This window comes from Passer domesticus, chromosome 3 (genome assembly GCF_036417665.1).
Source record: "Passer domesticus isolate bPasDom1 chromosome 3, bPasDom1.hap1, whole genome shotgun sequence".
Taxonomy (NCBI): domain Eukaryota; kingdom Metazoa; phylum Chordata; class Aves; order Passeriformes; family Passeridae; genus Passer; species Passer domesticus.
The window spans coordinates 104,949,124-104,965,430 of record NC_087476.1 but is presented as its reverse complement, the minus strand read 5'-3'; the positions used below and the strand labels follow the sequence as shown (position 1 = coordinate 104,965,430).

General features: G+C 34.7%; 1 protein-coding gene across 2 annotated transcripts in view; it reads left to right on the top strand.

Annotated features, from left to right (window-relative positions):
* PRKN (parkin RBR E3 ubiquitin protein ligase) overlaps window positions 1-16,307 on the top strand; it is a 675,810-nt gene that overhangs the window by 454,442 nt on the left and 205,061 nt on the right. The window lies entirely within an intron of this gene.

Here is a 16,307-nt window from a genome sequence, read left to right as displayed (position 1 = left end):
CCCTGAGGAGTATTTTTGTAATTCCCAAATCTGGAATCACCATTTTATGGCTTCTGAATGATTCATTTCCCATTGGAAATAATTACCACAGAGAACTTAAGCATTTCCAAGGCTGCAGGTAGAACACAAGCATATCATAGTACAGTTTCTATGAGGCTTGTGTAAGACTTTCTTTAAAACCTATTTCATGTGTTACCTTTATGTATATATTATGGATTGCCCTTTGTTGTTTCCGTGTATTGCATATGAAGTACATGCACAGGAAAGAAATAATGAATACATATATTGTCTCAAAGAGAGATAAAACATAACCAAACTTATTAAAGGCCTGTGGGCTGGGAAATTACAGTATTTCAACAGCAGCCCAAGCAAGCACTTTTCCAAGGGAAATGACTTCTTCATCTCTGACAGTAAAGTTGAAAATCTTTGCTGTGTATTGGTAGCAATAGGTAAAATGTTCTTGTATCAAGTAAACAACAGTTTTACTACACAAATTACTAATAAATGTTTTTCTGATATGTCAAGTAACAAAGAATGTGAAAATATACATGTTCAAGTGGTTTTTATCTTCTGATTTTTTTTTGTTATACAAGTAAAGGTTCAAGTTAAATTATACAATTAATTATGCTTAATTTTCTAATTTACTGTTCATTAGATTTGATTTTAGGATTATTAGGATTTTAGCAAAATTATTTAATATGTGTAACACCACATTCATTGTTCTCTGTTTCTCAGTCTCCTAAAGCAAGTGCAAGTGACAAACTGCTACATGGATAATTATTTATGTCCATGTGGTGTGATGTAAAGAACCTCTGTGTTCCAGACAACGAGGTCTTGCACATCAGCACAATACAGAGCATGGAAAGAATAAAAAGAGAGCAAATTCATGACTCTACAGTACAAATATAAAAGCTTCAGAACTGGAAATTAATTCCATAGCTGAGAGTGGTCAAGAGATAAACCATGGGCTTCCATATATGAAATTCAAAGGATACTTTCAAGACAAGAGGATAAAAAACTCTTCAGAAAGGAATATCCAAGACATGTCAGAGGTCTTTTTTGCCTTTATTATTAAGGTTTTAGGAACCTTATTTTGAGCAGTGAATTTGTTATGTCAGTGAAATTATTATTGGTCAAGTCATGACATTCAGAACCATCATTTTTATGTATTTGTCACAAACAATATTTGAAAATCACGATTCTTCTGTAGAGCACTGGTAAGCTACCTGTGTGTACCTATACCTGAGTTAAATTACAAATTTAGGGAAGTATATACCTGTGTTCCAAACTGCAGAAAAACCAATTTCATTAAGTCCTAGGGAAATGCTTATTCTCATGTCCCACTTTAGAACAGGACTAGAGGAGCTGGCTTTGTCTCAGTGTGCTGTTATTTACAAGAAATTGTAACAGCAGCAAACTATTCAAAACCAGTCACCACTCTGTGCCTGATGATTTTGCTGACTTAGTGAACTCTTAGTGCCTTTGGCTGAGCAGTTGGCAAAAAAGCTGCTGGTGGTGGCTGGCCATTCCATCAAACATTTTACTATCTAGCTTAATAATTCAGTGGAAGTTAGCAGTAAGGGATAAAGCATGGTAAAATTTGAAGAATTTCAAGTTTGCTTTTTGTTCTGTGAATTGCAATGTATCACCCGAGCTATGATTAGTGCCCTGTGTGTGCTCTTAGCCCAGAGCAGTGAAGATGCTTTGCTTAACCTTTTCAAGGTGTGCAGCACCATTTTGCAAAGGCCACCAGTTGTCACAGCACTGCTCTCACTGATCAGCTGAGTATCAGCTGACAATTTCACATCTACGTGTACTGGCTCCGTGATGTATATGAAGCCTTGTACAGTAACAGACAATTACAGTGTCAAATGCTAAAGTAATTAGAAATAAATGTAAGAGGCTGTAAAATTTGTGGGCGAAGTTTTATTTCACAATAGTCTGTTCAGGTGCTCACATCATACCACATGTTCTGATTGCTGGCTCAGGAAATCTGATGTAACCAACATATTGTGAGGTTGAAAGGAGAGTGGGAGTGAAGCCAAAATAATTTGCTTCCTTTAACCTAGAAAAATGAAGGTCCAAGAGGGAATATAATTCCTGCCTACAAATCTTGCAGATATTGTAAATATTAGAGCATGAGAAAAGCTAAAGAACTATGTTGACATAAAACCAAATGGGTATAAAGTGTCCAAAGATCAGTTTAGGATTCAAAACATAACTCTTCAAACAATTGAAAGTAGCTTTTCTAGAACAAGTTTTGTGGGTGTTAACAGCCTTAACACTTTTATGATAGAGCATGATAAATGTCAGATAAGGATTTTAAGTAGCTGCCTACAGATGAAAATATTCATACTTGGTAACTTAGGAAGTACATTTATGTGATGTAGTTTAACTTTAGTGGGGTTTTTTTGTTTTCTTTTAAATTTATGTATTTATTTATTTTAATTAATTGTGTTTCTCTAGTTTCTGCATGTTCTTCACAGTAGTCAAAGCAAACAGAGTAAAGAGATAAAAAATGTATGGAAAGCAATCCTGAGATTTATTAATTCTGTTCTAGAACAGGCACAGTGCTAGATTTTCCTGTATGCTTGGGGTTTACTGGAGGTTATTTTATAAAGCTTTTTCCTTTGTTGATAAATAGGGTTCCACCTTAAACCAAGATATCAATACTATATCAAAATAAAAGTAAACAAAATATAAGATGTAATTCAATTATTAAAAGGCCAGTAACAAATTAATACAATATTTAATCATTTTTATATCCTGTATTTGATAAATTTAATGCTATTTTTTCTGTTAAAAATGCCAGTGAGATGGGATAAATAAAAAATATTCAAAGTGTTCAAAAGATAGGAAAAATTTTGGTCCAAGACCTGAACTTTGTGTGTCCAGATAATTTTTACATAGCAGCCCTTAAGAACTACTATGCTCCAAAAGATCAATTTTTGGTACTGGTAGGTATATTGTTTTGGTGAATTTGACCATTTTCATTTGCTGTACAAAGAAATTTGTTTTCCAACATAAATCTTCAAATGGGAGTTGAATTTTTTCAAATCACTACTTTAATGCAACTATGTTGTTTTGTATTGGTGAGAATCAAACTTACACATATTAAGCTCATAGTATAAGACTATTAGATCAAAATTCTCCTTCCATTTACACTTATGCAACCACACTGAATTAGTAACTCAGCAGATTAATATTTAAAGTGTTGCTGAAGGACTGTGCTGCATAAATCCCATTAATGTTAATTCCTAGGCACTGTGCTGAAAATGTACCTTTAAGTGTCTGTCAGAGCAGCGATTCTTATAAAAACTTATAAGCCAATTTAATTTGGAAGTAGCAGTCTAACCCTGTGCAAATGCAAAGTTATTAAATATTAATTCTTTAAGAAATTAGTCTCAGGCTTTTCTTCTAGAAAATAATTGTTGCTAGTATGTCTTGCATTGATCTAGGAATCTTCTCTATCTGTTATTTCAGAGGTTTGTTAGCTTTTTACTACTTAAGCTTATGTTTTCTGTTGATTTAACTTATCTGTCATTCTCATCTGAGAACTTTTTTTTACTTAAGTACTTTTGAATATGTAGAGAAAAATGAACCAATAAATATGGTTTGTAAGCTGTTTAGTTATCTTAAGCTATATTAGTAATACATCCTTGATTGCTAATCTGTTAAGTATTTATTTTTTGTTTCCAAGTTAAACACACTTTTGAGAAATGGACAGTGTGCCAAAATATATCCTCTTTTTTGCAGTCTTTGATAAGATATAATTAATACTTACACTTCAGAATGTGTTAACAAAACAGGTCTGTACCAGTAATAGGTCTCAAAGCTTAGGGAAGGAAACCTGTTAACTACCACAGTCATAACATATTTGCTGAAAAAAAGAAAAAGCAGATGCTACTGATCCATAGAGATAATTTCCACACAGGAAACCTCAAGTAACAATAACTAAAACAAAAAAGAGGCCTAGGTTGAGGAGTGTAATTGCATAGCAGCTTAGAAAATGTAGATAGAAAGATCTTTAAAAGAGGGCCAGAACTGTCAGTTTTCTTTGGACAGGGCGAATATAGTGCTATGGTTTATCCCAAATAAACGATAGCTTTATCAGTGCTAAATCTGACTCAGCCCTACAATGTGCTATTTTAAAAACTGTACAAAGGCCGTTTGATCACACGTGCCATCCAGCATGCAGTGCACCTGCAGTGGTATGAAATGGTTTGGCAGTGGTTTCTCAAACGTGTGGCACTGTGTGTCCATCAGGGGCTGCCATTGCCCAGCCTGCAGAGCGGTGGTGATGGGCAGGTGCCCCACGGGAGCAGTGCCCAGGAACTGCTGCCACCCCCAGCCTGTCACAGGGTGAGCCCAAAAATCTCCCTGCTGCTGCTGCAGCATTTCCCTGAGGGCCTCACACTCAGGGGAGAGCTCCATTTTGGGCAGGAAACACATTTTGAGAGGATGGCTACTGGCTTCAAAAACAGGCTTTCCTTCTTCCTTAAACCACTACAATTTCCACGCTCAAGGAGACTCTTGGGGGAGGGCGTGGTGTTTCTCCATCTTCTGGCAGAAGTGGAGTGACAAGGCTGTAAATAAACAGACTTCTGGCACATTCATGTCTTTTGTCAAGACTCCCTGTACAAGAATTTTGAATCTGTTTTTCTGGAGTTTCCAAATAAGATGAACCAGATTCTGCTAAACAAGTTTCTGCTCCTTGTTCTGGGTAATTTTCTAATGCAAAGTTTGCTTTCAAGTTTTCTAACATCTTCCACTTATTCGAATAACAAAAGCATTTTTATTATATTTTGATATTTTTCTTTTGGAATGGTGTCAGATGGTAAAGGTGGAGCCCCTCATGTCACAGCTTTACTTAAAAAGAACTAGCTGAGAAGCCTTGCAGACTCAATGTTCATATGAAAGAAGGTTTGGGGAACCATTTTATAGGGAGAAGGAAGTTAATGTTTCAGAAAGGAGAAACCAGAAAACTCATGTAACTGAAAGTCTGACATTTTGCTTTCAGACTCAAGTAATGGAGACCTAGAGAAGGATATTGTTTTAAAAACCCTGAAAATTATTTGTGGAAAATCAATTTTAAGTATTATATTTATAATTTTCATGATGTTAAAGATTTTGTTAGAAAATCAATAATTTTGAAAAAAACTGGTTTACAAAGGCCCTTTTGGCATAGTTTTGTAAGGCAACAGATCTTAATGTTCTAGAAGAACACAAAGTACCTGGCATATTTTTTTGATTATGTGAAAGGTCTCAAATGTCAAATGAGGAATGAACCAGAGACATGATGTTTAAGAGAAAATATTCTTGGTTGTATTTAAATTTTATGAAACAAGCAATTGCAGAAAAATTATAGATTGAGTAACTAAATAAAGAGAGAAGATATCAGGATGCAGAATAGCCTTGCTAAATTGACAAATTAAGAAAAGAAAAAGTAGGCATTTCATTAGGGAAATACATCTGGAAAAGGAACATTAATTTTATTTATAAAAGCAATGAATCCATTCCTTAAAAGTGCGTAGTCTGGAAAAGATTCAATGGGTCATGCTGAATAATTAGTCTGACACTGATCTTGGTGCAATTCTATGGTACGCAGAGCTAAAGTGATGCTATATCATCGGGTAGATATTGCATTAAAAAAAAGGACCTTTACTCCCATTTTTGGCAGAGTGCTAACAGTTTCAGCACTTCTGCAGAATTTCTGTGGTTCTGAATTCAGTGCTTGAAGAAATTGAATATTGTGGAGAGTTCAGTAAAGAGTCCCATAAATCCCATCAGAAGGGATAATGGATGTCAAGATAAAAAGGAAAATAGTTTTGTGGAGTACAAAGAAAGTGACCAAGTCTTCTTAATGTAACTGTGAAAATTTCAACACATGACTTAATGAGTATAGCTACATGTTTGGGAGACAGAATTTTGGTAGTCATGGGTTTTGCTGTATCAGGCAGTGGTGTTGATGACAAGAAAATACAGCATTATTAAGAGTGAAGGAAGTTAAACGTTATTTCACTTTATCAAGGTTTGTGATGGATTCTTCATTACAAGCATCTTTTTAAAAAAGCGGAATGTTTTCTTAGGGGACAAAATTGTGTTTGACTTGAAGCAGACTTAGGTTTTTCGAATGTATAGCGAGCCACATGTACATAGATGTTCTTTCTGTTTTCCAATATGTCAGTCAGTTATACATAACCATTTCTCATTACTTCATGGGCTTTCTTAAAAAAAAAGCATATTTATAGCCTCATTTTAAAAGTTTATGTACAATTTTCTAAATTGTTTTTTTCTTTTTTTTCTTCTTTTTGAAGTAGATAGTGTTTTCTAGTCTCATTTTCCATTTAGGCATGGAGGGGTGAAACCACTTGCCTGATAAAATACAGCTCTCTTTATTCCCAGGACAGTTTCCTAGAGCACCCTGTTTCCAAAGTATCACAAGTCATATTATTTATGTAGGAAGTCATATTCCTCTGAGGAATCAGGTATTTATGCTTTTTTGGCCAACACCTTTGATTAAAGTTGAATTATTTGAATGGACATTGTATACTTATTGAGATGTAAGTTGATGAAAGACATACTATTTCATGCATTGAGTGTCAGAAAATCACAGACAAGATTAACGAGTGAAAATCTTGTTATCCTGTCCTTTTCTTCACCAGTGAAATAAAAAAAAAACCTAAAGAGGTAAAACACATGGACCATTTCAAGGATTCAGTGTAATTGATGTCTTTCTATGTTGGTCAAGCATTTATTCCTGCATACTTTTGGTGTATGTAATTTACCTCATGGGAGTAAATCTTCTGTGTAAAAGGAAAATTGCATAATAACTATATCTTATTTTATCAACACTGTTAGACACAGTCACACATTCCTCATTTACTGAGTTTTGTGCCTTTTCTTTACTGGCCTTTTTAATTTCTTCATGTCATTGCCAAAAAGCTTCCTTTATGTAGTACTGCTCACGTAATCCACTGGCTTTCCATGGAATACTGTTAGAAGACACTGGCAATCTTTAACTGTGCTTTTATCCTTTCACAAAGTAAACTGCACAATTTGTAGAAACAGTAGTTACCTGCCAAGACTCTTTATTGATCCCACTCAGTGATTGCTACCTTTGGCACTGGTGGTCATCATGCAGACTAAAGCAGCACTCCTAAAGCACTTCCTTGGTCTTTATGACCCCCAAAGTACTCCTTGCACAAAAGCAAAACCACTGCCTATTAATCATTTTGCGCTCTGTATTTCTCACCTGATGGGCATAAGTTTACCCATTTTTTTCTGGACATCTCTAGTTCCAAATAAATAGAAATTTAGTCTATCCAGAGATTAATTTCTAAATTTTCTGGTTACTTATTTTAAAGTGGGCTTTAGTTGTGCCCAGCTTTGATTATGTTAAATAATGTTCTAGAAGATGCTTTAAAATTTCCCACAGTAAATTTTCCCCTCTTCTCAAAGCTTGAGCCATGCTTGTGTTGTCACAGAAGTTCCTATTTGCTTGTATTTTTCCTCACCATTTCTCTTGTTCATGATTTTTATTGTCACACAATAGTATTTCTTCTCAAGTAAATATCTTTCAAATAAGGCCTGTGGTTTGTTGTTGTTTTGTTTTTTTTTTTTCCTTCTGAGACAGTCTCTTAATTTCTCCATTTTTTTTCTTGTGAGGAATATTGATAAAGGCATACTGTTCTGCTTTGCACCCAAGAGTTCCTGGAAAGATACTTAGCTGCTAAAGAAGACAAAAACATTTCTATATTTGATTGCTGACAAGGCTTTTTCTAGTCTGCATACACTTAGGCTTTACACAATATTAGTTCATGATATATTTTTAAATAAGCTTTTTATTTACTTCAATTGATCTCTCTGAGTCTCAAAGATACCACCTATGCATTCCTGGCCAGGTTCTAGGACATTTAGCTGCTTGGATTCCTATTTCAGACAAGGAATTGTAATGATGCTAAATATGGAACCATGTTTGTAACCAAGATTTTTAGAGGATTTTGTTGCAGTTTATGAAGTTATTGTTATCATTGATAACAATATGGTCTGAACAGTAAAAAAAAGCCCAATGGGGAGATAGAGTAAAGTTTATAAGCATGTAGACCCTACAGCAGAAAACTATATTTCACTTTTAAAATGACAGACATTCCCTTAATCACTGTCCCTGGCTGTTATTTAATTAAACTATATAGGCAATTTGAATTAAATGCCTGGGCAATTTGAAGGTCATGTCAAATTGAGGTTTTCTGTATATAATGGACAAGTAAAATATGTTTTAAAGTGATTGTTACTGGTGTGAATGATTAGGGAAGAAAAGAACGATGCATACTGAATCATTTATTCCTATATATGTGTATTCATATATATGTTTGGACACTTTCTGAGTTTCAGAGGGGTGTAAGTGTACAAAAAAATATAGACCAAATAGTGTCCCATAACACAAAAGGTCATTTTCTGTAACAGAAGTCCTTGGCACATAGGCAGCTTCCTGTCTACAACTTCTTGAGAATTCCAAGTAAACTGTTAAAGCAAGTCGAATGTCTGTAGGGTGTCCAGCATAAAGCCTCTGCTTTCCATTGTTACTTGTAGCCTCCTATAAAGTCCTTAGTATCTCTGTGGCTCACTTTTCACAAAAGCAATTCTTTTACTGAAACCACAAATCCTACTCAAGTTACTCTTTATCAAAGAAACCAGACCTGGCCTCTATGGGGAAAGTTTTGTACAGAGTAGAACAGCTCTCCCTCCCCACTCTTATGAGTTCTTATTCTTTTACATTCCTCACAGGAAATCGAGATCATGCTTTAATAGGCTAAATATCATGTGAAACACTATCAGTGGAATTGCTACTAATTATGAAATTCTGTAGTGTATTAATTCTGTATTCTCTGTTTTCTGGGAGATCCTGGCTTGCTTTCTTATTTCCTTGTCATGATGGGATTTTCAAAGCTATCTGTGTGTATAATTTGTATGGACACCATACCTTACTGTTGGAATTGTGTTATCCGGCACGTTAAGGCGCCTCATAAACTTATTCAGAACAGACTTTCACCTTTCTCCTGCGAAGATGAAAGCTGTTTTCTCTAGAAAAGCTATTTAAGTCTGACCAGGAGGGCAGACTTAGAAAGTCTAGACATTATTCCAATGCATATTTAATTCTGAAATATGTAGCTGGTAATGAAGAAAGATTGACATGGGAAAGAAATTAAAGTGAAGCTTGCAGCTAGCTGCTTAAAATTATCAGAGCAAGTGAAAACTCAGTTGCTGGTTTCCCAGATGCTATTCCTAATCAAGACTCCAGGCCAGTGAAGAGGGAGCATTATAGAATTTGGTTAATAAAGTTATATGTGATGCATTAGAAAGCCCTGTAATAAGGCTTTGCAGAACTGTTAGCAGTTCATTTTAGGTTGGATCCATATGTGATACCTTCCAAAAGTATTGGAAGTTTTCAGCTCCACTGAAACCAGAATCACTAAGCAAGTGTGTTCAAGTACATGCACACAAAAGGGTAGATCTGGGCTTAATTTTAATATCAATTTGCATGCATTCAGCATTACCTAACTCCCAAGTACTCTTGTTAGGTTTACTTGTGCTCTAAAAATTGTAGAATGCACATGCCGCATTCAATCAAACAGGAGTCTGACACTCAGTTTCCAGCTGTAGCTGCAGTTTCTTTCAGGTCATGAGTTGGCCAAAGTTCAGTAGAAAAGGTTTGCAAGCCTTAGAACACCACTTATTTTAATTGTTATCTGATATAAAAAAGGAAATCAGATGAAGCTGTCTTTCCATTGAGGTTTCCTTGGAAACATTTCCTCGATACTTCAGCACGGTAAATTCTCCCATGTTCACAGGGAATTAAGGATTTCTAAGTTTTCCTCTAGAATCTCAGATTTTCATTGCAGAATTGAATTTGCTTGAGTAGAAGCTTAGTCCTGATCAGACAGGTTAGAAAGCAGATTGTTGTTGAATCCTGGACATTCATTATTGCCCAGATGTCTAGTGATGATCTGAATGGGCTCTGGACATTTTTGTTCTGGTCAAGTGATAAAGAAGAACATTGATTTCAGGGATGTTGGAGAAAGGTCTAAAACAGGGCTAGTATTTCTTAAGTTTTTGGGTTCTTTGCAGATGGAGATGTAATGAGGTACTGCAAAGCTTTTTCATGTGCTCCATCCTTGACATAGGCCTGAGAAAAACAAATTGCAGTTTACACTTCTGCATTCAGCAGGAACAAGGATTTTAATGTGTGCATTCTATGATACTGCTGGCTCTTTATCTGTCCAAGGAGCTGGCGGTGGCAGCTCACACCTTTATTAGTTCATCACTGCATGATGAGGTCATGCTTGCAAACCACAGCGCTGCCAGGTCCCTCCATAGGCAGATATGTGTCATGCCAGGTGCAGAATTCGTGATACAGTTGCCTCATTCCAAAGGCTGTTCTATGATTCGTTCACATGGAGCCAGTGAGGAGTTTGTGATCCTGAAACAGCTACCACAAATGTGGAGCTTACGTAGCACCCTACGTGTTATGTTTGCACTCTGAATAATGAATGAAACAATGGCACTGCTGTGCAGTCTTTACTGTGGTTTTGAGTACTACTAAATATACTGAGTCTGCAACTAAACCAAACATTTTCTTTAGCAACACTGAAAATTCAATAGTTAACCAACAATATGAAAGTAAATTTTGGCTGGATGCCTTCTTTGTTATTATTGCTGCTGTTATAAACTTGTTCCAACCATTTGCCTCTTGCCCCTTCCATGAGATTCTTCTAATAGACATTTCTGAACCTCATGTTTCTTCCTATAAAGATTCACAGTCATAAGAGTTATACAAGTTATTGCAGGAAAAATTAAATTAATATTCGTACAGAATTCTTTTTTTATTCTGCATTAATTGGAGAATAATCAGGAAAATACCTGCAGTGAGACTATTGAAATAATGAGACTGGGAAAGAGATGTTTTTATTCGATAGTAACCCCCAAATCCCCAGTACATTAGGCTGATCTTGAAAAGATTTTATTTCTAGGACACATAGGTAAATAATCTTACTATTGAGTGATGATACTCTCTGCAAAACTCTTTATTTTATCAGTGACTAACACAATGCTAGACCTGTAGCAAGGTTTTATCAAATCATTTTGAGTACAAATAATGAACATAAGGTACTTCACTCATCATTGAACTGTGCTTCAGTAATGAGTTAAGAACTAAAATCTAATAAAGGTAGTAGAATCTGAATAAGTTGGTCATGGAACGCTATAAAATTCATATGGAGTCTCTTCTGTATTACAGAGTTGCAGTTTGCAAGTTTTTTTAATGTCCTTAGCTGCATCTTGCAATGGCAAATTCAGTTTAATAGACACCTGGCAAAATTAGATTATTTGAATGCATAAACTGAATTTTTGCACTTTTATGGGAAGAAGGAACTATTACAATTAAGCCAGTATAGGGTTTATGTGTGCAATTAGCCACTGATTTCACATGCACATTTCTTTTCACAATGTATTTGGGAATCAGCAGATTAGATCCTTTTGTATGAGGTAAATTGAGCATGCAAATATTATTTCTTTTGAAATGCAATAACAAATAGCTCATTTACTTGCATAATGTTAATTGGTTATGTTAACCACATTCATGAATGCACATTTTATCTGTGCTACTTGTTCCTCTAATTCTTGATAGTGCTGTACAACAGTAGAGTACATAGTTCTAAACAAAGGATCTTATCCTTTCTGTTGTGCCTTACAATAAAACAGTAAATAACATTGGGTCAGGCTTTAAAAATTACTTCATAATGCTGCAGCTCCATGTCAGACATTTAGTAGAGAGAAAATTATTTTCAAAAGCACTCAGCACCCAGCAGTTCCCACTGCGAACAGTGAGAGCTGATGAGTAGTGAGCATTTTTGACACTCTAGCCTCTTGTTCATACCAATTGAATTTAAACTATATTTTCTAAAAGAAATTCTATGTCGTCTTCTGTGCAAAACCACTTCTTCCAAGAGATGCATTATTCCAAGTGTTACAGCTGTGGACCTGATTCTTTTCTATTTGAAGAAGTAACTAACTAGTGTAACAGATGGGGCAGGAGGAGGTGAAATAACTGTCGTATACCTAGCACAGAAAATGGAAGAAAACTGATTATTTCACCAGAAATTTTTTCCTGTCCTGTTCTGCTTTTGCATATATTTGCTAGATCTGCTCTTTAGATGAAATTGTACAAGTTCTACAGTAATTTTATTGCTTTTCTTTTTTCTTTTTCCTTTTTTTTTTTTCAGACATACATAATTTAGTTCAGTGCATGTACATACACTTTTCAAAACCTTGCAATAATTCTGCTGGTTGTGGAAATTAGATATTTATCATGTAAATCTTGCATTAGAAAACACAGTCAGAAAACCTGGAGGATAAAGATTTGTATCCATTAAGAGAAAAGAAAAGTAATGACCATGAATCCCAGTAATTTCCTACATTAGTGAGCCAATGTGTTTCAACTGTGAACAAGAACTGTCTGCTGCAATAAAAGAAATTAGTCTATTTACAGTCACTGGCTGCTTTCTTCAGTGAGCTGGCAGATATCAGGGTTGGAGAAATATTTTTGGCTAATGAAAGATGAAGAATGCCTTTAGGAAATAAGTGATTCCAGCTTTCATGATCCAGTGATGTGAAATTTTGTTATCTGCATTTGAAATTCTGGCTTAAAATGACCCTTCTGTTTTATTCTGAAAAATGAAGACAGTACTCAGTTGCATTCAAATTTGGAAAAACTGTGCTGGAAAATTGGCATTTGTTCATTTTGCTTTCAACTAAGGCACCAAAACTCTGATTTTGTCATGTTCCTTCCATGGATTTCTGAGCCTGATCTATAGAAATGTGAGGAGCTTTTCTTGCAGCTTTTTTTTGTCCTTTATCTTTGCTAAAATGACAGGAACATGCAATTTCTATGTTGCTGATTTTAGTTTCTCATCAAATTCATTAAGAAAGCACTGAAAAAGAGCTAAAGAAAAGGAATAAATACCCTGATTTACTAGAAGTGACAGCAATTCCACTGTATTTGAAATAAAAAATAATGTGTAAAGAAAGAGTCTGAGGTAAAAGAAACATAATTTTGTCTTCGCATTGTGTAACTACCTTTCAAAAGCTGAGAAACTTTCTTTTCAAAACCATGGTTGAGATAATTTTTGTTTTACCCTCTTGCACTTTGCTTTTAATTAATTGCTCAGTTCTATTAATGTTATTCAGTACCAGCTATTTTTTGTTAGAAAAATAGTGTTGAATTTGAGTTAAATCAAGCTCCCAAGAAAGTATACTTTTCTTTCTTGAAGGATACTCCTTTCATGAAAGGACAATATACTCCTTTCAAAAATATAATTTCTTTTCAAGAATCTGAAATGTGGGTAATTTGGAAAGTATAATTGCTCGCAACTTAGACATGAACTAATTCAAAAGGAGGACAAACAATGGGTATTTTATTTAAATTAGTTCATATTTTTGTGTTTTACCTGTAGCTTGTCACTTATGTGCTATATCATGAGGTAAAAATAAAACAGAGGAGCAAAATGAACAGGGCTCAGAATGCTGAATCGTATGTGGCAGAAGCAGCTTTGAGTGTTTGGAGTAAGAACAACAATGACAAAAGAATTGGAACAGAGCTACTGAGTATTTAGATAAGATTTGTGAATTCTGTTATTTTTGTTCCCATACATAAGAATATATTCAACTTTAATAATAAATGACAAAAGGAAGAACAGTAATCAGATGTTGAACAGTCTATAATTGGGAAAATTATACCTTTAGTCTACTTAACATATCCAATTTCCAATCATCTTGCTTTTGCTACATTTGTGGAAATAAGACTTAATTTGATAATTAAACATAAAAATAACAAAAATATTAAGACTAGTATTTACATGTGATTTATTTGATAAAGGAAGCTTTACATTTATGCAGCAGAAAATAAAGTGTGTAATTTTCCAGCTTTGTATCCAAATGTACCTGCAGCTTTAGCAAACCTTAGTATTATCTGGATTATAACACTACCTTTGAATTTTTCTTGGGATAGAAAGAGCCTGAAAAACATTATTTGCATTTCCTTGTTTGTTTTTATCACTTAGGGATAAAGAAAAAATCAAACAGTGCAGTTTGAATACAGTATTGCAATTTCACTAAGTTATATAGAAATTATTCCAACTGCCCCTCATCTTCTGAGAAGTACAGAAGGTCCTCTTTCAATTATTATTAGTAGTAGTATTAGAACTAATAATAATAATATTGTTTAAGAATTGTACAATTAGCTCTAACATATTAATTGTGTATCCTGCTGGGCATGACCTTAGCTACAGGGTAAACTCTTACTCCAGAGCTGCTGGAATCATTTAGATTGAAAAATTCAGTGAAGTGATAAGATAACAAGCCCTTTGTATCCTCTAGTGATTTTTTCCTATGGAAAGGATCATTTTGTGTCCCATGAAGCAAATATTCTGACATGGTTCTGATCCTAAGTACTCTGTTTTATAGGAAGCTCAAGGTAAGGGATCTTGCTGCTTCTTTTCTCCCTCTCTGTTGAAGATGTCCTTCACAGAAATGCAAGGACTTTTAAAGTGATTTTCAATCCTCCTCTATCAGCTGCTTAGTGCTTCAAGCTAATCTAACTATGATATATGGTAAATATTTTCCCTTGCAGGAAAAGTGCTTAAAGTTATTTCTATGCATTGATTGAGCACATTAGGCTAATATTTGTCCATTTGAAACCTGGAGGTTTAGCACTACATCACTTAATAGCTATGCACTGATTATAAGAAGTAATTATACATAAGAATATCAAGGAATATTAAGTCCCTTGTGGAGGAACCATCATAGATATTTTAATGGTGATTAAATCTGGAAAAGCTGGAGTAGTTTGAAACACTGTTTATTAATTTCAGAAGGTGCATGGCTCTCTGAGCATTACATATAAATAAGAGCATTAATATTTATGGATTTAAAGACATTTTTGAGCCTCAGGAATGTGGCCTTCAGGTTTCGTGCTGCAGTGGGGTGCATTTGTTTGTTCCAGAGGCTTCTCTCTGTGCAAAGTTCACATTGTTTCAAGACTGTATCACTATGGTGTCAGATCTTAGCAATAATGTTTATCCCTTTTGTTTGTTCTTGAAGGAGTTCCTCAGCCAGTGTGATCTTTGAGGTATCAAGACCTCTTCTTAATGTACATTTTCTTATTCTCTTCCTTCTAAATAATTACCACAAGCTTTTGTCTTCAGTGTTACTGCACATTGCTTTCTCTTGATCTTCAAGCCAAGGACCTGGTACAGGACTAGTTGGAGAGCTGTACCATTCCAATTTCATCTCACAAAAATCCCCAAAAACAACACAAACAAACAACAACAAAAAGAAAATAAAAGAAAGGAGAAATTCAGACTTCCCTGGTATTTTTGGGAATAGGTTTTTATTGATGGGCATTTATTTAGATGAGCAGTTTTTCAAATGAGCATGCATTTATGACACATTCTCTATTTGCTGGGGTTTGGTTTTTTTTAAGATCAGAGGGTCAAATTCTGAAGTTCTCTATGGAATGAAAATATGGGGTTTATGTTATTGGTTTGCTTCAATCATGGATGACAGGCAACGCCTTCAAGTTTGGTGTCAAGTATTAAAAAGACCTTTTTAATTTTCAAATTGGCTTTAGCTTCTGCCATGACATTGTTGTGAAAGAACATAACAAAAACAGTATTTTTTTGCTGAAATATTAAGTTTTTGCAGTAGCATGAAGTTAGTGTGATTTCACAGGCACCACCATAAAGACTATAAATGCTATTCAGAAAATGAAGGCATAGACTGATCCCATTGACTTTTGAATTGCTTAGACACTAGCCTTAAAACTGACCTATTTTCTTTGCTTGTGCTATTTGGCCAAGTGACTCTTTGTCTAATTCTATAGAGTTGCATCAGAGATTGGTACATGCACAATCAATGTATGACCTTTTCATTCCCTTATGAAATGCAGGACATTTGTTATTTGTTATGTAGAGTGATGTCAGACGATAACTTAATTTTTTTGCAATTTTGTCTTGTTAGCCTTAGATGTAGATGGAATGCTAACTTCCAATTACCATCTTTGGCTAGTGTATGATACAGTGATCTATAGTCCCACAATTGATTTTAATACTTTTTAGAGTCTAGACAATCTTTATGTTATTGTTTAAAGTGCAGGTCAGCTTTCCAAAATTATTCTGAAAATGCTATAGTATGATTTTGTATCCATAACTATAAAATACAGCATATGCATATAAAAATTGGGTCTCATTATT